The following is a 26700-nucleotide window of genomic DNA, read 5'->3' as shown; positions in this document are numbered from 1 at the left end:
CAGAAAAATGCGCTGACATTGCGTTATATCGAGCACCGGCTGCCCAGTTAAACTGTGACTATCACCAGGTAACGTAGGCGTGTTTCTTGAATTAGCAGCAGGTGTTAAACAGCTGACAGATGAGGAGGAGGATGCATGCAGGTAAACTGAGGGTCTGCTGAGCTGATCGCTGGTTTCGTGAGAAAAATGTCAGCTCGTTCTTTATGTTACAGAAGCACAGAGACACAAGACCAGGCGGAAAGAGACGATCGTTCGGTGAAAATGAGAATCTGCGAATGCAACATGTGGAACACGGAGAGTGGAATATGTAAACAAACCGGTTAACGTAACCCCCTCGGTGCACTCTGCATGCTAACTGTTAGCAGAGCTAGTGAAATCTCTGAAAACATCTGAGCACTTTTGCAAGCATGTTCTATGTTGACAACCTGACCAGACATACGTCGCGACATTCGCGGCTAAAACACTGTTAAAAGTGTAGCTGGTGACAGAAAAACGGGGTATTTTAAAACTACACCACCACCATTGCTGCCTGTGATTTGATCTGCATTCTGGGATAACTGGCTGCCCCAAGTCTACACAAGCAATCGATTATCTAGGATCGACCTGTTTTGACTTACTTTGCACGGCAACCAATCAAATGTTAGAGAAGCTGCATGGGCAGCGTTAACCCCGCCCCCTGAGTTTGATGGGTGAGGCTGACAGATAAAATTATTTCATGACGAGAGCCAGGCGTCAGGACTGCCAAAATGAAATAAATAAATATATCATTAAATAATTAATTAAATGTGTCAATAATTAATTAAATGTGTCAATAATTAATTAAAATGTGAAATACATAAATAATTAATTAAATGTGTCAATAATTAATTAATTAAATGTGTCAATAATTAATTAAAATGTGAAATACATAAATAATTAATTAAATGTGTCAATAATTAATTAATTACATGTGTCATAACTATTTATTTAATTAATTAATTCCAATTTTAATTAATTATTGCCACATTTAATTAATTATTTAATGGTGTATTTAATTAATTCATTATGGCAGTCCTGGCGTTCCATATATAATGTGACTGTTGTGTCAAATTCTCTATTTTGTGCATTAGTGTGTGTGTGTTAGGGGTCTAGAGTGAACAGATAAGCTTACACAGTGTGTCTGCAGGGTTGGTGGGGGGACTGCTATAAATTGACTCTCCATGCTGACACGCTGCTCACTTTGAGGTCTCCTTTTTACAGCATAAACGCTCTATCAGTCAGCACAGACTGTTCACTGCTGATGGAGCGAATCGCGGTTTAATCTCTCCCCAGGCACAGTGCTAGTTACATCCAGTTCTGTGGATGGAGAAACTGGGGAAGTTGTTGTCCAATTAGCTGAGTGCACATCGTTTTGCCTTAATGTAAATCTCACTAAAGTTTTCCTCAGATCCAGCCGTCAAGCTGCTGTAAAGAAGGAATACTTTGAGTTTGACCTTAGTAGTAAGTTTAAAAGGGACATTCTGTTGCTGCTTGCTTCATATAAATGAAACTAAATTTCCAGCTTCAGGTCTGTCAATTGTTTATTTTGCCTCTGGAAGATATTTGTATAAATAAACATCAGTTTATCTGTTGTAATCTGTGAAAGCAGACGAGTTTCACATCACACATAGACGGCATTCATCTGCAAAAGCTGTTTTCTTTGTTGTTGCTGCCAGAAAGAGATTGGGTGGAGAGAATTGTTGAGAGGAATAAGGCCTATAGGTTCTAGTAGCTTAAAAACATGAAAAATCATCCACTGACCTCTTCACCCCCTCCCTTTGTCAGGTGGGTGCTGTGCCCCCACCCTATATTTAGATGGAGTATTTGGGGCAGCCGCTCGTACCCATTCAAACAGGCCTGACTGCCTCTCCACTGGCATTTTGGCTCAATTTGTCTTTGTCAGGGAGGGCCCGGTGATCTCTCTGAGCGCAGACATCTCATGGTGAGACGTAAATGTTCCGATAAGCTGTGAACAATGTTGTTGCACGTTAATGATCCCGCCTGGAAACACGACGTCAAACAAACAAACCAAAATGAGGATACATGTGTGCACTCGTTTCTGTTGTGGAACTAATGCTGAAATAATGAAATACTCACGAAATATTGAAGATATTCCACAGACATATTCTTAGTTTGATGATGTGGCTTTTACCACCAAGTGCTTGTTTTATTTTTTTCTTTACATATTTAGAAGAAGACTAACCTGCCATTAGCAAGAGGGTGCTTATTTTTCTCTGAAGTATTTATTAACTTTTTTACTGTATTTCTATTTTTGATTTTTTTCGATTTTAATTTAAATTCTCTGTTCATGTTGTGCTTCTATAGAATTGTGTTTTCTTTCTTGTTTGTGCACTGGCCTTTTCTGAAGCTCATTTTCACTCTCATTTTCAAAGAACAACAGCTGTTCATCCACTATAAACAGATAATAAATGTGCCATGAGCGCAGCAGTTTGCTTTTTTGTGCCAATGCACTAGAAAACCCCGAAATGTCTAAATCCTAAAAAAGTCACTGCTGACGTGTGACTCACCCACCTAGCTCTGATTCTTGTAATTTCCATGTTTCATATGGAACGTCCATACTGTCATTTTGAAATGTTTGAACCTAATCCTGAACTAATGCATGGTGGTTGCTTTTCTTTCTGCACCTGAAGCATTAACATTTGTGAGATGCAAGAGTGACGAATGCCCATTTATCACTTTCTACAGCCTCCCGGAAACCTTTCACACAGTGTGTGTTATACTAACATAGTTTCTGTGCGGTGACCGGTGAGCATATGCATATATATTACATTCACACATTTTACATTTTGCACACTTTAAGCATGGGTGTTTATGTATATTGCGTATGCTTGAGTCCCCATGTGTGTGTGTATGTGTCTGGCCAAGCTGGGTTTGTTTGACCAGCTGTTTGGAGGGAAAGCCTGATCCCATGTGACCTTGTGTTTCTCCAGCTGCTCTTGGATCAGCACAACCAGCCCTCTCTGCCAGGAGACACACAGGATGGGCCCAAACCCTTTTTACCCTGCTTTTTCTGGTTTTCTTTTTCAGGATTATTATTGTTGGTAACAGTAGTAGGGGAATCCATAGAAAACGTTAATTCTTTCTAGAAAATAATAAAATCTGTGGTAAGAGGGATAAAATTTATCTTTGTATTAGATAATTGCTGCCCTACAGCCAGTGTTGGGAAGGTTACTTTTAAAATGTATTCCATTACAGATTACAGAATACATGCCCCAAAATGTATTCTGTAACGTATTCCGTTACGTTACTCAATGACAGTAACGTATTCTGAATACTTTGGATTACTTAATATATTACCATGTTTTTTACAACAACGTGAATGTACTATTGCTGTGTGATTTATTACTATTACTGAAGGTTCGCGACTCCGAACTGTAGTAAAGGGACCTCTGACTAATACGGCGGGGTCCCTGTTGGCTGGTAGCCGAAAAATAGCTTTACTTTGTTGTCTGGGTCAAGTTTGCTAGCGAGAGACAGAGAGAGGCGTTGAAAGGCTGCTCCAACGGAACTTATTGTTTCGGAGGAAAACACGAACACAGCGTACAGTCGAGTCTTAATAGCTTACTTACAACTGGGCTCGTCAGGCACTCTTCTTGGCTGCAGTGGTTATTATTATATTTACATGCTTCCCGCTCCCGTTTCTGCTACGATAACTACTTTTCCACTCTCCTTTTTCTCCCTCCCTCGCTCACAGACCCATAACGGGTATGGCAGTCCATTCTCCCAGCAGCACGGACTACACTGCCCATGATGCTACATTCTTTAGAGCTATGCTTGTAGCATTCTGCCTGTTAGCTTAGCACAACAACAACAACAACGAAAAGGTGCTCTCTCACCCAGGAAACACACAGTCGCAGAGAGAGAGAGCGTCGCCCTGTAACCATGGCAACCGTAACGCTGCCGCCTGGAACAACAGAACGTAGCTGTCAAACAAAACCCAAACAGTCCTGACCCGCGACAAAATGAAACAGGGAAGTACCGCAGTGTAATCCATTTATTTCAACAAAGTAACTGTATTCTGAATACCACCTTTTTAAACGGTAACTGTAACGGAATACAGTTACTCATATTTTGTATTTTGAATACGTAACGGCGGTACATGTATTCCGTTACTCCCCAACACTGCCTACAGCGCTAAAATAGTCATATAGAAAAAAATACAATCTGATTAAAGTTGCATAGAAATGTATCCTACTGAAGCGTTATTACTGGGATCAACGATGATGTTTTTCACCATTATGCACTGAAGGTAAAGCCAAATTACTGGATTATTTTTGTAAAAAAATATAGTACGCAATTACATGATAAATTTAAAAAAAAAACTTTACTATGCAGTATTGCCAATACAGCTATTGCTTGTTTCTGTAACTACAGAAGAGTATTAAAGACTTCCCTTTAAATATAGTTTAAAGATTTAACGATTTTTGTCCATAGTCCCATTTCCAATATAGAAGAATTTAAGCTTTGCATCTTTTTCAATCCACAGTGTGACTGATATGATCCAGTGATTCTACTTGGGGCGATCGTGGCTCAAGAGTTGGCAGTTTGTCTTGTAATCAGAAGGTTGCTGGTTTGAGCCCCGGCTCGGACAGTCTCGGTCGTTGTGTCCTTGGGCAAAACACTTGCGGATGGCGCGATACGACAGCCTGTCAGTCTGCCCCAGGGCAGCTGTGGCTACAACTGTAGCTGCCTCCACCAGTGTGTGAATGTGAGAGTGAATGAATAGTGGAACTGTAAAGCGCTTTGAGGGTCTCGAAAAGCGCTATATAAACGCAATCCATTATTACTAAAATGAGACAAGATTCGAAGTATAGTTGTCTGTAAATGTTGGTTATTGACAAGGCTACAATTAAACTTTTAGACAAGAGACCAGTCACTGATTTATTTTTTACAAACATTCAAACTGTGTAAATCAAACTTTATCAGAATTTGAGTTTTAGACAACATTTCCTTATTTATATGATAAAATACACCGAGCCAAATAAGTTTAACCACTTCTGTCCAAATTGATATATTTCACAAATTTAATGGGCAACGGTTGTGTTAAGTCTTAAAAGCTCCAGTGTAATTTTGTATAGGCAAATAACGCTCGAGTGGGATGAACGGCCTAAATGCGTTTACCATCGTCCACGAGGTGACAGAGTCTCAGGAACTGAAGACCACAAGCTGGATTCTCTAGAGGAGAGACTCAAGCCGAGACCGCGGATGAGCGAGGCGGTGAAACCTGTCGGCTTCACACTCACACTGTCACACAAACACAAGCACAACTTAGCACTCGCAGACTGAGAAACACCTTCACACATAGACACACTTAACACAAACACTCACAGACACTGGTGCTGCATGTTTGGTAGAATTTGGCGCATGAGCGTGACAAACCCAGACGCTGGTCTTACAAGGTAGAAGACGGCGAGCTGTAAGATTCCACGAGCACATCAGTTTGTACTGAGAAAAAGTCGCGATGTCTCCTGAGGGTCAGAGAGACAAATGTGAAGCCATGAGTTTGTGTATGAATGTTAGCTATGTTTCAAAAATGTTGATATAAAATAAAAGATCAAATAAATGCATTATTATTTACTGTTGATATGAGTCAACTAAATGATATGAAGCAGCATTGAGTATTGATATTCATTGTTGCCACATTAAACACCTTTATATTAGCACTAAATGCAAAAATGTAACTGTTTTTAAATGACATATATGCAAATGAAGAGGTTAGAAACTTTCCGTCACAATTATAAAAGGTGCAAAACTGTTTATGTTTGAATGTTCAAATTTAGTTGCTATAGATTTGTATTTACTGTTCTATTTATTCAACAGTGATACTCTGCATTATTTAAAAATGACATATTTAAAGGTAAAGACTGATTTTTACCTCACCTTTAAAGTGTGTAGTGCATTATCAGTGCAAGTGCCTCAGCTTAATTTATCACTATTATGAATTGAGCTGTTTAACATTATATTCAATATTCATGTCTGTTTCACAGGTTAAATATATGTTGCTTTTTAAATATACTTAGCAATGCTGCAAAGTTTTATTCATGTTTTGAGTTTTACCAAGTGAAAAATGAAGAAGGAATTACTATTTAATAATTGTACTGATGTTAATAAACAGGTCATTTGTCACACAGACAGACAGATAGACTGCAAGTCCTCAACATTTCTAGTAATCCCCCGTCTATTCCGGCTCTTGTTTACAGATGTCTTTCTCTTTACTGCTTTAAGTTTGCTGATGTTTAAAAGTGTCCGCACGGCCTTTTCGAAGCTTTCAACTGCAACCGAGGCTTCCAGCTCAGCTGGTCGCGCATGTCTGTCAACACTGCTATTACCATCCTCTGTGTGTTTCTGCGTGTATGTGTGTGTTACCGGGTGGGTGAAAGCTACCCAGGCCTGTGACCTTGAAACTAACACTGAACATTATACTCAACACCTTCCCACATGCACATATATGCATGCACATGTTAGCTAAGTCATATTCTCAGCCAAAGGCTATTGACCTTTTTGCAGGTTTTACATTACAAACACATGTTCAAATCTTTGCATAGCAGTGTACATAAATGAACACTTAAGACCCCAGTATTTCCCCTTTAAGGTTGTTAAAATGATCTTTTTCTCACTTACAGCTTGTTCAGATTGGTTATTAAGTGTACATGGTGATCAGATTGAGGAGAAGGGTTTGGCTAATGACCAAACTATAAGTAAGACTGCGCTCTTTATATGTTTATATTTGTTCTGTATTCATAAAACTGCTCTTCTGACCTCACAACCTGTGCTACAGTAGAATAGTGCAGAATGGTCGGATGTGAGTCTTTTAATTGTGATTGTATTTATTGACTTTTCTTTAGAGATAAACTGTGATTCTTTTACCAACAGCTTTAGAAACTGTAGCTTTACATGTTGCTAATGAACACAACACACCAGTTGCTTACAGCATGGACCAGATAAGAAAGAGACTTCAGCTCTCACATGCACGGCATTTCTCAAAGAAGCCAAACAAGTATGCCTACAGTGTCATGTGGCGTTTGGATGTCCTCTTTTGTATTGGTGACACTTCTTTCCCAAGTCTTTAGTCACTGCCTAAGAGCAAAGGTTTTTGTTGAGAAAAATTAGACTGGAATTTCTGCAAGGCTATATTGTAGCCTTTACACTGAAGTCAAGTAAAACTGCTTCCTTACTTTTGCTAAAAATATTTAAAAGTGCTTTCCCTTAAGGGAAACGTTTGAGCTGAAGTGCCACAGCGCTAAAGTGAAAAGGCTCAGTGACCATGACAATGTGCTAATGCTACAATGGGTCTCTAACGAGTGAGAGCCAGCGCTAATTTCCCTGTTTGACAAAGGGACTCTGTGATCCTTGGCTTCTAGGGGTTAGCCGCACTAGCAGGTGTGTGTGTGTGTGTGTGACAGAGAGAGAGGGTGAGAGAGAGATATTTTGTATCTGCTGTAGTCTCACAGGCATGCTAGAATATACCGATTCTCCTGCCATTGTGTTCAACTGTGTGAGTCTGAGTTAGCTCGTGTTTTGCACTGCATAGAAAGGGTTCCTTTTCGCATGCATATGAGCAATTGTTGAGGTTAAGGGTCAGAGGTGGCCTTCTGAGGGTTATTTGGCGCAGGTCACAGAGTGGACAGGTTGAGCGGCATATCTTTTGCATCTCTCAGCATGCACAGTGAGTTACTGTCACAGGATGTGCCACTGTTGCCAACACTCACAGGAAAAATCCCTGAGGAAGATGAACAGTCCGCATCTGCCAATCCCATGCAGAACACCCACAACTGCAATGGACTGGTTAGCAGAAAAAAATCCCAAGATAAAAGACGTGAACAAAATCAAATAATCCAGATGTTTATAATCCGGAAAAGCTAATTACTGCATTTACCATGAAAGGAAAAATATTTATTTTTGAGGCAGCTGACAAATAACCTCTCAGTTATTTAATAATTATTTAACGAAGCCCCATCCTCAATGAGGAATCAATACTGTAAATTTTATTTATATAGTACCAAACCATAGCAACAGTCACCTTAAAGTATGCTATATTGTAAAGTAGAGAAAGCCTCAACAATCAGACCCCCTATCAGCAAGTACTTTGGCAACAGTGGGAAGAAAAAACTCGCTTTTGACAGGAAGAAAGCTCTGACAGAACCAGGCAAGATATAATTTCTCTGCTACTTCAGATTTCGGCAAGGTAAAGTAACCATTCAGAGGAGGACGTGTGTATTGCCCTCATTTTCCCACTCATCTGTTTCTTTGGAAATGTAAAAAAAAAAAACATGCTAAAAGCGTACACAGCCATGGTGTGCGCAAGGATCTTGGGTTAAATGTATCCACCAAACAGGACATGTGAGAAGAAACTGCTATGTGAGAAGATGAAGTGGAGATGGAGAAGGTGCTCAGATGGTGATGAAGGACTGGACAAGTGAAAGGGATGAGGAGGTGAAAGAAGAAGAGACAGAGACAAGGGCAGGAGGACGGTGACAGCTCTGACACTACGTCCAGTCTTTCAAATGCTGGGATAAATTTAAAGCTGAGGATTGGATGTGCCTTCCAGACCTGTCACTGAGATAACTCGCATTCTTGTGCATCTGTCCGCATGTTCATCCTTTCTCTATTAGGGCCTGTGGGTTTACGAACATGAACATTAACAAGAACACTGTGAAACCTTTTTTTTTTTTAACCCGTGTCTAAAACACTGTGACCACAGTATATGAACATGATGCACCTGACCATGAATTGTAGGTTATGTTTCATCAGGTCACCTAATAAGGAAAGAAGCTGTCCTCCCTATTGTTAGCCTTGAACAACCCACGGGTAGACACTTCACTGGCTCACCTCAAACCTGAGATAACTCCAGACTTGTGCACATCAAGCTGCCAAAGGTCATTTTACCTGTCATCATAACAACTCATTGAATTTCACTAAATGTATCGAGTGCTTCAAATTGTTGTTTTTGCAAGCCTGTTATGCAAATGATGCTTTATTCCATTTTCCAGCTGTTGCCTCCAAGATAAAAGTAATCGTGCAACCAGTTTGATGAGAAAACACAGCTAAGGCAGGAATAGGGGGGAAGGTCTTGAGTATTCCAGAGATCCCACACTGGATCGGTAATGATCTTGACTTTCTGTCCCCCTCTACTGTCCACATCTCAAGCAGCACATAAATCATACAGTGTATTCAGACGCACCGACACCCTGGGGTAGCTGGCTGGCATCGCTTTCTATCTATCAACCCTTCTGTCTGTTCTCCATGCTTGTCTGTTTGCATTCCTCCATCTGTGTCTTGCCAGCATTCTCCTCACATGTACACAAATCCTAAGTGGGTGTTTGAGTGACTCTATGAATTTGGATGAGTGCTGAGCCTCTCTTGAGGACTTGTGAGACTAATGACTGAATTGCACACCTGCCTGCCACTCCTAAAGTTCATTCAAGATGAGAAAAAAAGAGCAAAATATAACATTTGCTTTGTTGGATCTTAAGTATTTCTTATATTTTTAGCATGCGCGCAGTGCTAACACCATCTGTTCTTTCGCGTTATTTCGATCGCAGTCTTTTTGTGAGCCCACAGTGTGCTGAGACGGTAACAGACAGAGATGAGGGGGTAAAGGTTTAACTTGGCACAGGACGGGACAAGCTGATGAAGTGAGACACTTCATACCTCTGGGGAGGGAGCATAGCTTCGCTTGCATCGTGTTCTGCTTCCTCTTGTTTCTCAAATTAGTGCCTCCAGTTGCTCTTGGAGGTTGTGCTTTAAATATCTGTCGCACCATATGTGAAAAAGCAGTACAAAGTATTTTTGAAATAAGCATTCTGAAATGGTTTTTACATTTGGTAAATGTTATTGTGATGATAGCCATAAAAGGTCTCATTTCTATAGTGCATGTTTGTTTCTGACTTCAGAAAGAGCTTTCAGACAAGACATTTACAGAGCTTTTAAATTTCACAGATGGATTAAGTTCGATATTTAGCTGGTTTGTTGCAGTCCGTCTCAGTACTACATGCCTGAATGAATGTTTGTCACAGTCTCATGTTATGATCACTGCTTTTTGTGTATTTACAATCCATCTTTCCTCCTTTCCCACCCTTGTTATTCTCTTGATTAACCTGTGCCCAATTATCCATCCCTAAATGAAGTCTGCGTGTCCACCCAGGTTGTTATCTTAAAGGTAACGTCAGCCTACTCAGTGTACTCAAAAATATATTGATCAGTGTGTAATTACATTATCCAACCAAATGATGCGTTCTCATGAAGCCATTAAAAACACATAATCATGAGTACTGGTTTAAACGTGCATAAACATGTTTATTTATTTCTGATACTGATAGCAGATTAGATATGCAAAGCTCCTGTCTCTGGACAGCAAGCCATCTAAACAACAGCAGCTGGTTATAAGCTAGCATAATGGCAGCTCAAGTTAGGCTTGAGTGTGTTGAATATCACACTTTCCCTCTGATATTCAGTTTGATTAAATCCTTACATCATATGAGAGTTTATTAACTGCCGAATCCAATAATGTTACATCCACTTCAAAGAAAGTTAACTAAAAACAGTTAACAGCAGCTAACGGAGGCTAACAGCAGCAATAACAATAGCAGAACTTACCAAAAGAAAAGTACTAACTAACCTAACTATTGCTGTTACTGGGCAGAAGTCAGCTTCACTGACTCAACCACTTGTACTGGACTTCTTTCTCAAATTGTACAGTGGAAAACGGATGTGGAAACCAGCTAAGGTAAGCAGCAGATTCACACCCTATATTCACTACAGAAAAACGTCAGCTGGGGTTGTCTGTAGGACAGACAACCGTAGCTAAGATTGGTAGAATTGGGAGTGGTAAGAAAACAGAAATCAGTTAACTGCAATCTGCATTCTACTGACATCTAGTGGTGAGATTTTAGAAACTGTATCTTTAACTCCACCCTAAATCCTCACTTTTATTTCCTGCTGCTGGCTGCCTGTTTTGGTGTTTGTTTGTTTTGTTTTTCTTTTTATTTCATTAGTGATCTGTTACAGCGCTTTTGCACAGTCATTCTGTACAGTGCCAGTACTTTTAACTTTAAAAAATACCTCTAGGTGCTTGATTGAAGAGTGGCCATCCATCCAGCCATCTATCCATCCATGGATGGGCACATTGCAATGGCATTTTCTACCTCTTTTGCCAGTCCAGGTTGCAGAGGCAGGAATCTAAGTCGATTAAGGCATTCCCAATACACCCTTACTGGGTCCTTTCTTTGTGGAAAAGCAGTGGCTATACTTCTGGATGACCAACCTCCTCCTCCTCACCCTTCAGAGGAAGCCCAGTTGTATCTGTGATCTCATTCTTTTGGTCCCTACCTAGAACTCGCGATCATAGGTGAGGCTAAGAATATATAGTGGCTGGTAGATCAACAGCTTTACTTTTACACTCAGCCAACTTCAGCGTGCACAACACCCTGTTTGCTTGTTTGATGCTGTCATCCACCATTTATAAAATGAGCTTGTAATATGAGGAAATACAGGACCTAAGATTTTCCATTGACTCCTGGATAACGTTTTAAGAGAGCACAAGCATAATGGATTATTGAAGTTCTCAACATAATCATGAATCATTTGAATTCATAAAAGTGAATTAAAGACATCAGTAAAAACAAATAATGGATGTTTGATACAAAATGTATTTGTTATGTTCAACCAAACTGTCAAGCTTCATAGAAGTAATTAGATACCACTAGCACAAGAAAATTGATTTTTATGTATGTTAAAACATATTCTGTCATTTCCACAGAGCTATCAGATAACTGACTCTGACGGCTAGCGTTGGGTAACGGCTGCTATGGATTTGAGATTAGGCCACAGCTGTCCCGGAGAACCTTATCGTCCTGCCATGTTCGTGTTTCTTGCAGAATAGGATATTCTTTCCTCCCCTTGAGGGAGGGGGGAGGGGGGGCAAGGCTAAAATGCTTGAACTATCTGACACCAGATCAGCCTGGTGGAATTTAGAGAACGGCGCTGTCCCCTTGCCATGCAAATGCCCGCAGAGGCGGTGTCATCTCTGAATTGCGTTTATTCGTTGGCACCCTGTCGTAAAAAACCTCAGCTTAAACTGCATGTTAATCTTGTCAAGTAAAGTCTTTTTATTCTTTACTTTGGATCCAAATACGAATTACTCCTCTTTATTGTTTTCTTCTTCACCCACCCCTTGTCTTCTGGCACTTTTAACTCAAGCACTCCTCTTCTGCACTCTGACATCCCAAATGCAAACACATAAACACGTAGTGGAGCATGGATTTGGTGACATGTGGTAGTGGCGGTGGAGGGCACTAAAAAGGTTCCAGTGATGAAAAACCTCTCAGCCTTCCAGGGAGGTCATCTTCTGTTTCACACCAGGCAAAATTTATGAGCTTGCCACTCAGCATCTCTGCTCTCATGTTGAGACGCAGCGAGATTCAGAGAACGCCATGTAGGAGAGGAAGGAGAACTGAAATGTAGACGTAGAAGAAGCAGGAATTGTTGTTAGCGAGATGGAAAAAAGTGATGACAAGGGGAAAGAAATAACTAACGCTGCTGCGAGATGTGACACAAAACTAAAAATGACAAGCTTTTAGTATGGAAATCAAGACAAGGCTACTTAAATATGTCACATATGAATTTGCACTCATCGGTGAGTCACAGGGGTAATTCAACCTTTTTTATGTTTGAAGATTAAAGGTCAAACACTTAACTGGTCTGGACCAATCATAAATGTGACTTGGTCCATGAAAAGCTTAAATTAAAATCTTCCATTACTAATCGTCAGACAGCTGTTAATTACAAAAAACCTCCACACCAGACGAGACACTATAATATGTAGGGAAATATAACATAAGCACTCTGCAGCCGGGTTGCGGCTGTTACTCAAAAAAAAGTAATGTGGTAAACATTTGTTATATTACTTGTGACCAGAGGTGGGACCAAGTCATTGTTTTGCAAGTCTCAAGTCTTTATCCTCAAGTCTCAAGTCAAGTCTCAAGTAATGTCAGGCAAGTCAGAGTCGAGTCTCAAGTCACTGGTGTAAAAGTCCGAGTCAAGTCACAAGTCTGAAACTTTGAATTTCAAGTCCTTTCGAGTCTTTTAAAAAAAAAAAACGAAAAAAGCATGTTGCAGTTATGCTAAATGTAAATATTAGACCATGTAATTTTAAAATCTGTGTTTTTCTCAACACATGACAAAAGTGAACGTAGAAAATATACACAAATTGTGAAATTGCACCTCTTTAAAATGCAGCTCAATTAAACCTAGCTCCAAGAATAATTTTCACCGACAGTTCTGAGATAAGCTGCATGTTATTCTTGGATGCGGTTGTAGGACCGGCTTTAAAATCGCATGACAAAAATATCATACACATTAAAAAAAAACTGCATCACCAACGTAGCCTGGACAACATTTGCTAGTTAGATGAAGTCAGCTATCTCATCGTAGCATATTTATATGCATATTTATAATTATACGGTTCTTGGAGTGAGTGCATACACTCATGAAGTTTAGTAACTTCAGGTCACTGCAACAAGCCCAGGTACAGTTTACCGACGGATGGGTGCAGGACCTTGAAATGCACCGTGTAGAACGAAAGACCATCGTACGAACAAAGGTAAGTTTACCAGTCTCACAAATCGTCGTCATAAATACACATTCCTTAACCGTTTATTAATAGGACCTTTGAGCTCAACGGTAATTAATTAGTAGGGGAAATAATTTCTGGTAGCATCACAGAAATGTAGCAGTGACAATAATACTGTATGCTGTAATCGCACTGGGCAATTAGTGATACAAAACAACAGTTTTATCCTGTGAATAAAAGTACATGTTTCTGTCAATGTACCATAATAACAGAAGCGAAACGCAATATTGTGTCAGGACAATTCACTATTTATGCACAATAAATAAAGGAGCATAGCGCGACAATTTCTGTTCAGCGCCAGACTTGCTTGTAACCTATATCACCAATTATGTTATGAAAATGACGTATTAACTACAACAGCAGACTGACCTTTGTGTAAATGTTTGGAGCAGATTAACCTGTGAGCTGGAGTGTTCTGGGACGTTATATTTGGTCTTTGAATGGCTGCAATCCAGGCCATCCATCGCGTCTTTGTTACTTCGGAAACATGGCTTGAACAATTTCTCTTCAACGACGTAATCCGATAACAACCGATCTCTTTACCCGTCGGCTTCCCGTGGCTGTCATGCGACCGGCTATTGCAGTTAATAATACAACGGCTTCTTGACATTTTTGTGTTTCTTTTTATCGCTGTGTGACTGATTTCAATTGAAAGCCTGCGTGCGCTAGTACCTCTTGCCACGAGTTCCCAGAATCCTTTGCGGTTTACCCCTGAATGACGTCACATTTTCAATCTCTATATAATATGCATGTTAAATTTTATATTTGGGGTAAAATATCAAGTCTTTTCAAGTAAACCGGTTCAAGTCCAATTCAAGTCCCAAGTCATTGGTGTAAAAGTCCAAGTCAAGTCACAAGTCTTAGAACATTTTTTCAAGTCAAGTCTAAAGTCATAAAATTAATGACTCGAGTCTGACTCGAGTCCAAGTCATGTGACTCGAGTCCACACCTCTGCTTGTGACATTATTATCATGTTACTCAATAAAATGACTTGAAATGCATTATCAACAATATGACAACAACATGTACAAACAGACTGACAACACAAAGCAAAGATGACAACCAGTCCAAAGGCTTCACTGTGATGATCATCTCAATGATTTCACTGTAGAAACATGAACAGGTCAAAATAGAGCTATAATGCTGCTCATCACAGCCTTTGTTACCTGCTGAAGATCAGGCTCCGGTTGGTAAACGGACTGATTCAATTATAGTGATTTTCTGCTCTTCTAGAGTACTCAAAGCACTTTCTCTAAACTTAGTGGTGTCTAAATTCACACACATTCATACTCCGATACTTGAGGTTAGTACCTTGCCCAAGGATACTTGGCAAGCAGACTGGAGGAGTTCGAACCACCAACCTCCCGATTAGTAGGTGACCTGCTCAACCTCCTGAGCTACAGCCACCCTGCTGTCTGGGGTTGGCATACATTCAGCTTTCAAATCAAAACACAGTCGCCTCAAGGTGTTTTATATTGTAAAGGGAAACCCTCCAATAATAGAGAGAAAACCCCAACAATGAAATGACTCCCTATCAGCAAGAACTTTGGCAACTGTGGGAAGGAAAAACTCCCTTTAACAGGAAGAAACCTACAGAAGACTCAGGCTCAGGGAGGGGCAACCATCTGCTGTGACTGGTTGGGGGTGAGGGCAGTGAGGCGGGACACAAAACACACTATGGAAGAGAACCAGGGCTCTTTTCTAGCATTGTGTTGCTGTCTGTGCAGATGCTCGCAAAGATCTCATACATAAAGCAGATATTTCTGTCTTGGATGCACTATTTCTGTTTCCTGTGTACCATAGCGGTCTTGTCCTTTCAAACAGTAACAGTAAAAAGTCATTTCATATCTCGACTGCCAAAGCTGCAGACTGCCCCACCATTTTCCTCCTTTCCAGACAACTGAAATCAGCTGGTTGTACAACAAGCACGCAGGGAGAAAAAAAGCTGTTAATTTGATGCTTTTGTTGTCTCTCTATCCTGAACCTTTGTAAGGCAAGTAATGGCATAATCATAGCTGCAATGTAAAGTAGAGTAATGCATTACATCACTGTGTTACTGAAAAATGGAATGCAATTACAGTACAATACAGTATACCCAACACTACTCTTGTGTTACCTTATGATTTCAATGCAAAGGTTAAGAAGCTCTTCGGGAATACTTCTTAAACTTAAGATCCCCACATTAGAAGAAACATGCAGTGAAAAAGTATCATATTAAATGATTATTTTAAAAAATACTTTAAAGGATTTACTTACTTTAAACTTGCTTTGAAAAAAAATGAGTGAAGTTGGGTATCAGAGCAGGACAGTCCAGCAGGACCTGGTTCAAAGAGATTCAACATTTGCATGTTGGAAACACGATATTATTCACCAAGATGAGGGAGGGTGTATATAAAGTATACATTCCAGAGCACGAGCCAGCATCAGGATGCGCTTCAGTGGAAAATACTGCATACTGCTCAGCAAATATCTTTCAAAGACATAATATGAAGAAATTACTTTTGTATTTGCTCTAATTTTTTCACTCATTTTCATATACTTTATAAACGTTTATGCCCTGTTCAGAGTAAGATTTATAACTATTTCAATTCCACAAATGGTCAATAAAGCGAGTTACCCTCTAGTACATCCCTGAACCACCCACACACCATTTAATGGAAACACCACTTGCCACAGAGCTGCGACTCATTTGAACCTCATGTTTTTCCTCACATATTTCAAAGACTCAAAGTTGTGTTTTGCCCAATTCTGTCAGACAGCTACCACATGCTGCCTTCAAAGGGAGATGGATTCACACAAAGCAGGGACTCTGGGCAACAGAAAAAATGACCTCTGCCATCCATCATCGTGTTTATTTACACGGTGATGAGATCAATATTTTATAGGAGAGGCTGGTGGAAATTTGGATGTCCTGACTCGGTGTGAAGCCACAGTGAACGCTTATGGAAAAAGAGTCACCCAAGCAAATTAAGCTCAGCCAGGGTGTATGACCCACTGTTGTGCTGGAGATGGATGAGGGGGAATGAAAAAAAGAAAAGCTCATGATTCCCATAAGGAAATTTGCACTCTCCTTTTAAACCATCCTAGGGACTAAGAAAAGAGGGCAGCCAGGGCTTCCCAGCTACCACATCTATTTGTAAATCAGTGCCTCAGCCAAAGTTTTTTGGAAACTCCCGCAACCGTTGGGAAAACATGTATGTGTACAGAAAGGTCCTGCTTCTAAGTAAGAATCTTCTTACTTAGAGGCAAGACATTCACAAGGATTACATGAGCATCTTATCAGTCTGATCAAAAACAAGTTCCTCGGTTCCTTACGTCAAAGTGAAACCCACTCCTGCAGATGAGGGTTCATGTTTCAAACAGTTTCTCTCAAGTTAAATAAAATCCCAAATGTCAGCCAAGAGTCCGAGTGACTCCAGTTCAAGCATCCTTCTCCTCTCATTTGCACCTACACTTCTAGCCTGAGACCAGATTTGGTCGAAGAAAGTCAGAGACTATCGAGCTACAGGCTAGCGAGCGAGAAATGCACAGTTTGGAGATGAGGTGGGAGGCAGGCACGCAGCAGGGAGGAGTTCAGAGGGCAAAAATAACAAAGACAGTGATCACGGTCGTAAATTATGCCGCCGACACATCAAGCTGTCCACGCACTCTTTAGGTCGAGTGTCAGCTGGTTTGGAAATGAAAACATTTAACCCCACTGTGGCTTAAAAGGTCATAACTCACAGCTCTCCCCTCTGACATGAGTTACGGCCTCTCGTTAGGACTGGACATCCCTGTCTCCCACCTTCTGTCTCTCTCCTCCCGTCTGTTCTATTTGTGCAGTCGGTAGATTTATCCATTGCCGGTATCTCCGCAGGCGCTGAACAAGATACTCTTACCCAACCTAGCAAAAATGTGCCACAAGTGTGCAGTAAGAGGAAGTGAAAGCAGCGGTGGCGTCACACGCACTTTATTTTTACAGTTTGGACACACAATGCTCTCATGTGATACGGGCGCTTAATCTCCTCCAGTGTAAATTTATATTCAATTCAAGCAGAGAATGAGACCGCTTTAATATGAGGCCCCCTACCAGTCAGTGGCATTCTGCCTGGGAGACCTCTACCACCTCTATCATCAGTGGATAGAGCTCCTTATCCTTCTCAACACCCCATAGAACCGGAATTCAGCAGCAGTCTGATCTGAAATCGCTTTGATTTATCTGAGCGTAAAGCAAGTCTCAACACAGGAGTTACATCATTGGCTGCTGCTGCTTTTTTAGCTAAGGTGAAGGATGAAATGCAGGGGGCTTGAATCAACATGGACTTTCACTGGACTTTAACAACGGCGTGATGATTGAAGGATTTATGCAGCCTCGTAGATATTTTTTAAGACAGTAATTTGGGGATATGAAATAAAATGTACTGCCAAGGTGGTGTAATCGAACCGTGGGAGTCGCTGTGAGCATAAAGGAAGATTTATCACCCTCAAAGCAGCATGTTAGCCAGATAAAATGTTACTTGAGAGAATTTAAAACCCCTGCTGCAGGTGTTTAATAATAAAAGACACTGACTCTGAGTGGCTGGTGTGCGATAGTTAAAATATCAAATGTAGACAGATAAAGCAAGGAAGGGAATAAAGACAGAAAAGCACCATCATAAGAAACCCAGAGCCGTACTTAAGTCTTCTATCACCTTCCTCCACAGATTGATTCTTTTCATTCTTTTGAAAGTCTGATCAAGTGAGGTCTGTAAGGTTTGCCATAATTTGCTGTGGATTGGCGAGATATTTACGGACCCAAACACAGGATGCCGGAGGTAGGAAGTGAAGCTAAAGCGATCTTTAATGTTGATTTCCCAGGTTATAAAGTGCAGAATCCGCGATGTAGTTTACAGAAAACAAGGAGTCCATAGATCAGCAAATACTAAAAATTATAAATGCATAAACTTACAACTACAAGAGAACCTGGCACTAGATGATCCACAGTTAGAGAGACAACTCCCCAATGGATAAGGGGAAACTGAGAAATACAAAAGGTAATGAGAGAAGTGGAAACAGGTGGAGAACACAGCTGAAACTAATCACAAAACAAGGGAAGTAAAATTAAATACAAAGCACAATAGACAAAATACTATCAAAATAAAGCAGGAAGTGGCTCCACAACTTTATACCTTCCCAAAAAACCTATAGAACGGAAACAAATAAATAACATACTGTTATAACAGACACAATCAAATGAAGAACCAATTGGAACAATAAATAATGAATAAGAATTCAGTCCACAAACCCAAAACCCAGGGTCCAAAACCCAGGACCATGACAGTAGTCCTGTGGACCCATCACATTAATGTCTTGGAAAATTAAACATCGACCATAGTGAATAAACCTAAAGGAACCAAACTAAAATACCAGCTTTCTTTGTTGAATCCAGTTAGACAGCTCATCATTATAGATTAGTGTTTCAAATGCTTTGTCACAGCTGTTTCACAGATATGAATGAGGCGTCGATTGGCGTTTGTGGTTTTGCACGCTGTAGGTCAGGACAATAGTGAGATTCACATGCAGACACTTGGTAGCATCTCATTTTAATTCACTGAGTAAGGATTATTTCCAGCCTGAAGTGTTGTTAATACTTCTGTTTTAAGTCAAATCACCATGCTACTTGTTTCAGAGGACACATCTCTCAGAAACAAGTAGCATCTGCCAGAGCAGCAGTATTTGACACTGGGATAACACCAGGTTGAACTGGACTATATATTAAATTATTCATAAAGTTGGGGAATAAACAGTGTCATTGAGAGATCTGTGCATGTGTTTATTTAGACATTATAGAAATATTTATACATCAGATGTAGTGTCATACTTGGGTAGCATTGTGCAATAGTTGTAGTTGCAGCACTGTCACCGTACAATAAGATGGCTATGAGTTTGAATCCATTGGCTGGCTGGGGCCTTTGTGTGGGGAGTTTGCATGTCCTCTCCTTGGCTGACTGGCTTCTCTACAGACCAAAGAGAGGCATGTTAAGCTAACTGGTGATTCTGAATTGGTTTTTGATGAGAATGATTGTCTGTCTCTCTTTTAGCCCAGCTACAGACGCTAAACCTTTCGCGGCCAGCGTGTACCCCACCTCTTGCCCTATGACAGCTGAGATATGTCAACATGGTTTAAAATCTCTGAGGAATGTTTCCAGCTCCTTGTTGAATCTATGCCATAAAGAATTAAGCCAGTTTCCAAACAGGGGTCCAAATAGGTACTAGCCTGTTTAGTAATAATTATTATGAATTATTAATACTAAAATCCCCTGCAGCGTATCTCATATGGCTTTCCCTCTATTCAGCGCTGAAAGAATGAAAGAAGAGGAGATTTCATCTGTTTTTCTATCCCTCCCTGTCATCTGATCGGAAGCACTTGTGAAGGTGCTAAGCAGAGATCTGTCACTGTGGAGGAGGAAAGAGATGATGTGTTAGAGAGTGGGAGGGAGTAATGGTGCAGAAAATGGAGAAGTGTTGAACAAGGCAGGAAGACAAGGTGGAAAAACACAGGAGTAAGGAAAGAAGTCAAGCTAAAATGTTTCACTCAAAAAGGTAGTGTGACTGAGATTGTGATTGAATCTCCAACATGTAAAATAAGGGTCCTACATGTGATGTAGGCAGCCAATACTATAATAAACTATATAAAGGTTTTTGGTCGTATACACTGTGGGGTTATTAAACCATCAGAGAGTTTCTGAAGTCATGAAGAATTTAACTTCTGTTTAACATTAACAGAAAATACAGAGCAAACCTTTGACTTTACAGAAGACTTTTTCTGTTATTTAGACATTTCACCCATTTGAAGGTAGGAAAAAGCAACTTTACAACCTCAAATCTGGTCTCTGTGGCTGATGAATATTTCACTTTGGATGAAATACCTTAAACAAAGCAGCTGAGGTAAAGATGCATGTCCACCTTCTCTTATTTATTTCTCCATCCATTTTCTGCCACTTATCCAGATCCAGCTTACAGGGACATAGTCGCAGAGCCTTGCTGTCATAAAGAGTGCAGTCTGGGTTGGACAAACTCAGCATAATGCTTATGTGAGTCAATGCAGGTCCATTAAAACAGTCCTACACTGGTAATTGTCTGAATTACTTGCATTGCATTTTATCTTGAAAATCTTCAAAGAAAAACGACCTCTCGATTTTTTTCTAGCGTCTAAAAAGCCGAAGAGGGTTACAGAAAATAAAATAATCTCCAAACGTTCCCCTGCACATTAGTCTGTGTGGTACTATTTTGACAGTCAGCCTTTAAGATCAGATTTGGAATCAGCTCCCTGCTCCCACCAACATTTTGGTACGCCGTGAAGATAAAAGCACCCGACGTGCTTGTCTTGGCATCGGTGCGGCTGAACCCTTGGCCGGAGGGTAAAATCCGAACCACAGAAAGCGAAGCCTGGACTGCCCGAGAGGAGAGGGCTGAGATGAGAGAGGGCAGGTAGTATGAAAAGAAAACAATAAGTTGGGGCATAGAAAACAAAGCTAGAGAAATGTGTGCTTATAGATGGAGGTCTGCTTAATAATTTCATTGAGTCAATCTCATGTGAGTGAGGCATCAGTGATGGCCAGAGGCAGCTATCAGGGCTGTGACGGTGATGGCACAATCTGTTTTTATGGCCTGTGGTCCCAGGCCGCAGGAACACCATCTCTGAGCCATGAAAGGAAAGACGACTTCAATTGAGTTATTGGATTGCGGAGTGAGAGAGGTGGGGAGAGGTCTTTTAACTTCATTAAACACTAATATGAAGCAGTCGGTGCCTGTCCTCCTTTTTAAAGCAAGCTTTCATGTGTGTGTGCGTCTGGCTTGAAATGAAGGCTTTGACAGAAGTTTGTGAGCTTGGACCCCCTCCCCCCCGCAGTCCCCTATACTGCACAAGCCAGTGGTGTTATTAGGTTAGGTTAGGCAGATTAGCATGTGCATTTTTGTGTGTGAATGCATGTGGCAGTGTGTGAGATTGTATGTTTTGACAGCATTAGTATTATAGGATTAGTCAGAGGCCATAGAGGTAATGTTGGACAAGCACGTGTGTGTGTGTGTGTGTGTGTGTGTGTGTGTGTGTGTGTGTGTGTGTGTGTGTGTGTGTGTGTGTGTGTGTAGCTGAGTGGTTTGCTTGTTTTGTGGGGGTTACAGGGGTTTTTAAAAATTAAATCGACTGTAGGTATCAGACCTAGTCCAAACAACCTTTTCACTCTCTAAAAGGAAAAACAATCCTCAGCCCTTTGGAAAATGCAAACAACAACTGAAGCAAGATAACAAACCATCCGCTGGTGATTTAAAAAAAACCTGACCTCAGAAGCAGACTCTTAATGCTAATAATTCAGTATTGAATACTGTGAGACAAATGGAAGGACAGAAGATGAATCAAAATAAAGTGGATGCATTTCATTAAATAAAGTTCCAGTTTAGCTTATAGTTCAGTTTGTTCAGTGGTTTTGATTTTGGTAAAAATCAAACAAACTAACGTTCATTACAGAAAGCTAAACGAGCCAATTTATTCTGCCATTTTGATTTTATGTATTGTTACACATGACCTCAGAGCGGTGGTCCAATCAGTTGGACCAACTGATTAGTGCTGATTAGTTGCTGAGGGCTTGCCACATGAATATGAACCCACAGAGCTAGCTTCTCGGTCTCTCTCTCCTCCTCCTCCTTCACCTTCATCAGCACCCATAAGTTTCTGTTGCTTTTACAACTTTATTTATTAGGTACAGGCTGAGTTAGGAGTCACCAGCAATTCTGGCTTCAGTTTATTATCCGTTAGCTGAGTTTACAAGAACAATTTCAGTGGAGAAGCATGAATCCGACAGGCCATTATGTGACTGGTTCGAGGTCGTCTTCCTCTTTTGATTGTTTTAGCCGGGGCGCTTCCCTTTTTGTTTCAGTTTTTCAATTGTACGTAAATATTTTGATTATAAAAGTTTGTTTAATAGCAGCAGCATTGTGGCATCTTTTATGTCAGGTTCCTTTGAGCTTTATTTGGGGGCTCTTCCAGGATTGAAACCCAGGACCGCTCACAGTCCAAGCTTGAATTATACCCCTATATGAAGACAACAAAAGAGAATTTCTATAGTGGCCATCTGACAGCAGCCACCTTCAGCTACCACAACCAGATATGTTTCTGTTGTGGTTTAACCACCTTGAAACAGGTACCATCTTGCAAGTGTGTGCTTCTAAAACCAGCCTGCATTAGCAGTATTTCATAGGCACAACTGGCATCCACGGAGGACAATTTTTCCCATGAAATGTTGGCATTTTTGTACATATTGTATTTGCAGTATTTCCAAAAACTAAAGTAAAATGTGATTTTTAACATTTTCATTCATCAGTCAATTTTGTTCCACTTATCCGGGCCTTGGTTGCAGGGGGCCCCCTGAACCAGGAAACCCAGACCTCTCATTCCCCAACTATCTCCTCCAGCTTATCCCAGTCGTCGGGCTGAAAGATGTAATCTCTCCACGGTGTCCTGGGCCTCCCCCAAGGCCTAGGACATCTCACTCAGGAGGCATCCTCATCAGATGGTAGAACCACCTCAACTGGCTCTTTTCAGTGTGGAAGGGTATCAGCTCTACTATGAGCCCCTCTCAAAAGACTGCACTTGAATACAAATGAATTAACCGAGGACTATTTTGTGCATGTTCTGTGTTCGACCCCCACCTGAATTATAGACCATTTCTGTACATATGGGATTGACCAATATGGCTCCCCTAGGTCAGCTCTGTCTATTGCCGCATTCAGCAGATTTTATAAATGCTTTTTCACATTAATACTACACAAAACACTTTTAGACAAAAGCGTGCCTCCAGTTCTGTAGCAGTATTCTCTGTTTCAATATAAACACAACCTCATGCACAAAGTCAGATCCGTGAAAAGAACAGCTTCTCTGGTTTATTAGGGAAGAACTTAACTGGCATGCACAGAACCCCGATTCTAACTCCAGTTCCAACACCTTTGGGATGAACAGGAATGCCAGCAACGGGCCAGGCTTTGCAGCCAAAATCAGTATAAAATTCACTAATCCTCTTGTGGCTGAATGAGAGCAAATGCCTGCAGCAACTTAAAAAAAATCTGTTGGAAAGTATAAAACCAAGAGAACAGACGATCATATAGAATTATTATACACACATTTAATCAATTTGGAGTATGTTTTTTTCACGTTCATGCACATACTGCTTGCTTGTCATGCAGTCTAGTGGGGGTTTTTTTACACTTTTAGCATGTTTTAACCCCATTTTTCATTTCTTGCTTTTAGTAGAGTTAAATTGCAGAACTTCAGCAGGAATTTAAAGTTATAAACAACTGACCCATTAGAAGCTGAGTAATAAGGTGACATATAACTGTGAGCAGTATATGCTTGTAAGTCTCAGTCATACTTATTGGATGTTTTCAGTCTTGCAAATCTAATAACTGAACATTTGCGGAGCGGTATGTGCTTTTCTTATCTTCCAGCTTTTGTGCATATCACATTCGACAAACAGCAGTAAAAAGCAGAATGTGTGAAGTCTTTATTCAACAGATGGGTCCTTTAAACTGGACTGGAGGTTGCTTTATCTTTGCTCAACCGAGCCCTTTAATGCAGATGGATCACCCAGCCGCTATTAGACAGACAATGTCTCATGTCAGGTTTACACAGTGCCTGTCTAACAGCTCAATCTCGAGTGGTCCTGGGTGTTTTGTTGTGACAGAATGATATGTAATCTCATATCATTCTGTCAGTCATTACATGAAAGGAGCAGTGTTTCCATCGACTTCTCTTAAATCTCCCTAGATTAGCCAGATGCCAGGAGGCTGTATGGTGGTCTGGACTGAGGCTGCAGGTTATGTTTGGACTGATGTTAGAAGACTCGGTTGGTTTATTGGTTGGTCAGTGGTTGGTGTGTATGTTGCTGGCAGGAGGTCCATTCACTGACAGAGGGATTACGGCAAGCTCGGAGTTCAAGCCTCTGCGCTGACAGACATCTTGCCCCCGAGAGTCAACACACACTCTGGAGACACACTCCACCTGCACCCGCGCCTGACCCCGATGTGTGTGTGCATGTGTGTGGGTTCATCGGGGGAAGGATTAGTGAGTGTTTCACTACGGTCTCTATCGACATAAGTTTTCCTTTATTTTAAGGAAACCTGTCTGCTTTGATGAAACGACATTTATGGATGATTCGCACGTCTTTGAGTTTAATATTGACATTTGCCTGCAGCACAGTCCAAAGGCCGCTGTGTGGGCAAGGAAATGGAATCAGATGAAACAAAATCAGGAACAACCAGAAGTGTGCAGTCACAGACATGGCAGCAGAATACATCAGCAACCATTAAATCAATTAAAGAGAAATATGAAGCGATATCTCGCCAAGAAACCTTATACTGCAGGGTTTACCCCCTAAATGAAATGACTGACAGCTCACTATTCTTTCTGGGTGGTCTTTGGAGGTCGCTCGCAGTGATGGTAGCGGAGGGGTTTTTGACCCTCTCAGCTATTTTTCATTCCTACTTTTTCCCCACATAAATCTTTAATGGAAGTAACCACATAACCCTCGTCACGTGTCTGTTTCTTAGTCCCAAAGGCAATTCTGACATCTTATTCACAGATCCATAGCACCTCCCTTTAAGAGACACTCTGTCCTCTTTAAGGATTTCAAGACTCTTTCCCCCGCTTGGGATATTAACACAGCTTTTAAAACAGTTCACTCTGGAGTCACAGAAAACCTTATGTCACTTCTCAAATGAGATGAGAGGCCAGAATCATTTCAAACAAACAGAGACTGCTTGGGTCGCTAAAATCACTCTAATGTAGTTTAACATTATTTTCATCTGGCTTGGAAGCCGCTTTTGCAGGTTATGCGGGATAGTATAAGAATGTGGCTTTAAAAAAGTTTGATTCTGTCATCCAACAGAAAAAAAACAGTCCCCCAACAATCAATTACTTTTTAAATATGTGTTTGTGACTCCAAAACTGAAACAGGCATGCAGAATAGAATAAAACACACAAAGCTTAAACCCACAAATTCCAAGTGCCAGTGGACTCAGCTGCAGATATCTGATACAGTCCAGCGACTGCCAAACCCATGTTCCTAATGAATGATTAGCTCAAATTAGCTATAGATTCATTTAATAGCACACACATTGTTGCCACATAATTTTCAAATAACTTCATTTTGTTCTTTGTCCATTCCATTACCCTCAATTCTTTAATTGTTTACAGAGCCTCCTGTTTAGACCCTTTCACCTCTTCCAACCTTTTTCTCTGGTTTTTCTAATTCCTCAGCTTTTCCACCTCCCAGCCAGCCCCACATATTTGATCTACCACATCCTCCAGAGCTGTTTCTGCCTCATGTTTATGGGCATTTGTCTTCATTTGTCTTTTGTTCTCTTTACTGAGCTACCACACCCATTTGAACTGATCAACTACTGCAGCGGTCCCCAACCCCCGGGCCTCGGACCGGTACCGGTCCGTGAGTCGTTTGGTACCGGGACACGAGAGTTGAGGCTCAGGTGTGAAATGTGTAGTTTTCAGGGTTTTTATTGGTTTTCAGCGTTATTTTGTTATCGTTTTTATCGTTTACTCGGTGTCCCTGGGTCTTTTCAGGTGTGTTATGAATAAATTTTCTTGTTTTCGGTACTGGTACTAGTTTTATTTTGTTGTATTTATCCGCGACACCTTAAAGGCCGGTCCGTGAAAATATTGTCGGGCATAAAAGGCACAAAAAAGGTTGGGGACCGCTGAACTACTGGACTTTTTTTTTGCATACCTACAGTGCTGTGAAAAAGTATTGGAACCCTTTCTGACTTCTTAGTTTTCTGCATATTTGTCATACTTGCATGTTTCAGATCATCAAACTAATTTTAATATTAGACAAAGATGACATTACTAAGGGGTAAAAGTTATCCAAACCTCCCTGACTCTGTGTAAAGAAGGTAAATGCCCCTAAACCTAATATGTGGTTGTGCAGTCGAGTGTCTGCGGTAAATGGAAATGTATCTTTCACATCACTGTGGAGGAGATTTGCTCCACTTTCTTTGCAGAATGT

At 40.7% G+C, this 26700-nt stretch overlaps 1 long non-coding RNA gene across 1 annotated transcript; it reads right to left on the bottom strand.

Moving 5' to 3' along the window:
• Positions 1-12267: 12267 nt before the first annotated feature.
• LOC309691678 lies at positions 12268-17523 on the bottom strand. The gene is made up of 3 exons (XR_014272081.1): positions 17454-17523; positions 15926-15989; positions 12268-12490 (listed from the first exon to the last, which is right to left on the bottom strand). It is a non-coding gene; the product is annotated as an uncharacterized lncRNA (long non-coding RNA).
• Between the last annotated feature and the right edge of the window lie 9177 nt (positions 17524-26700).

Source organism: Aulonocara stuartgranti (genome assembly GCF_965226115.1).
Source record: "Aulonocara stuartgranti genome assembly, chromosome: 16".
Lineage (NCBI taxonomy): Eukaryota > Metazoa > Chordata > Actinopteri > Cichliformes > Cichlidae > Aulonocara > Aulonocara stuartgranti.
This window is presented reverse-complemented; position numbering and strand designations above follow the sequence as displayed.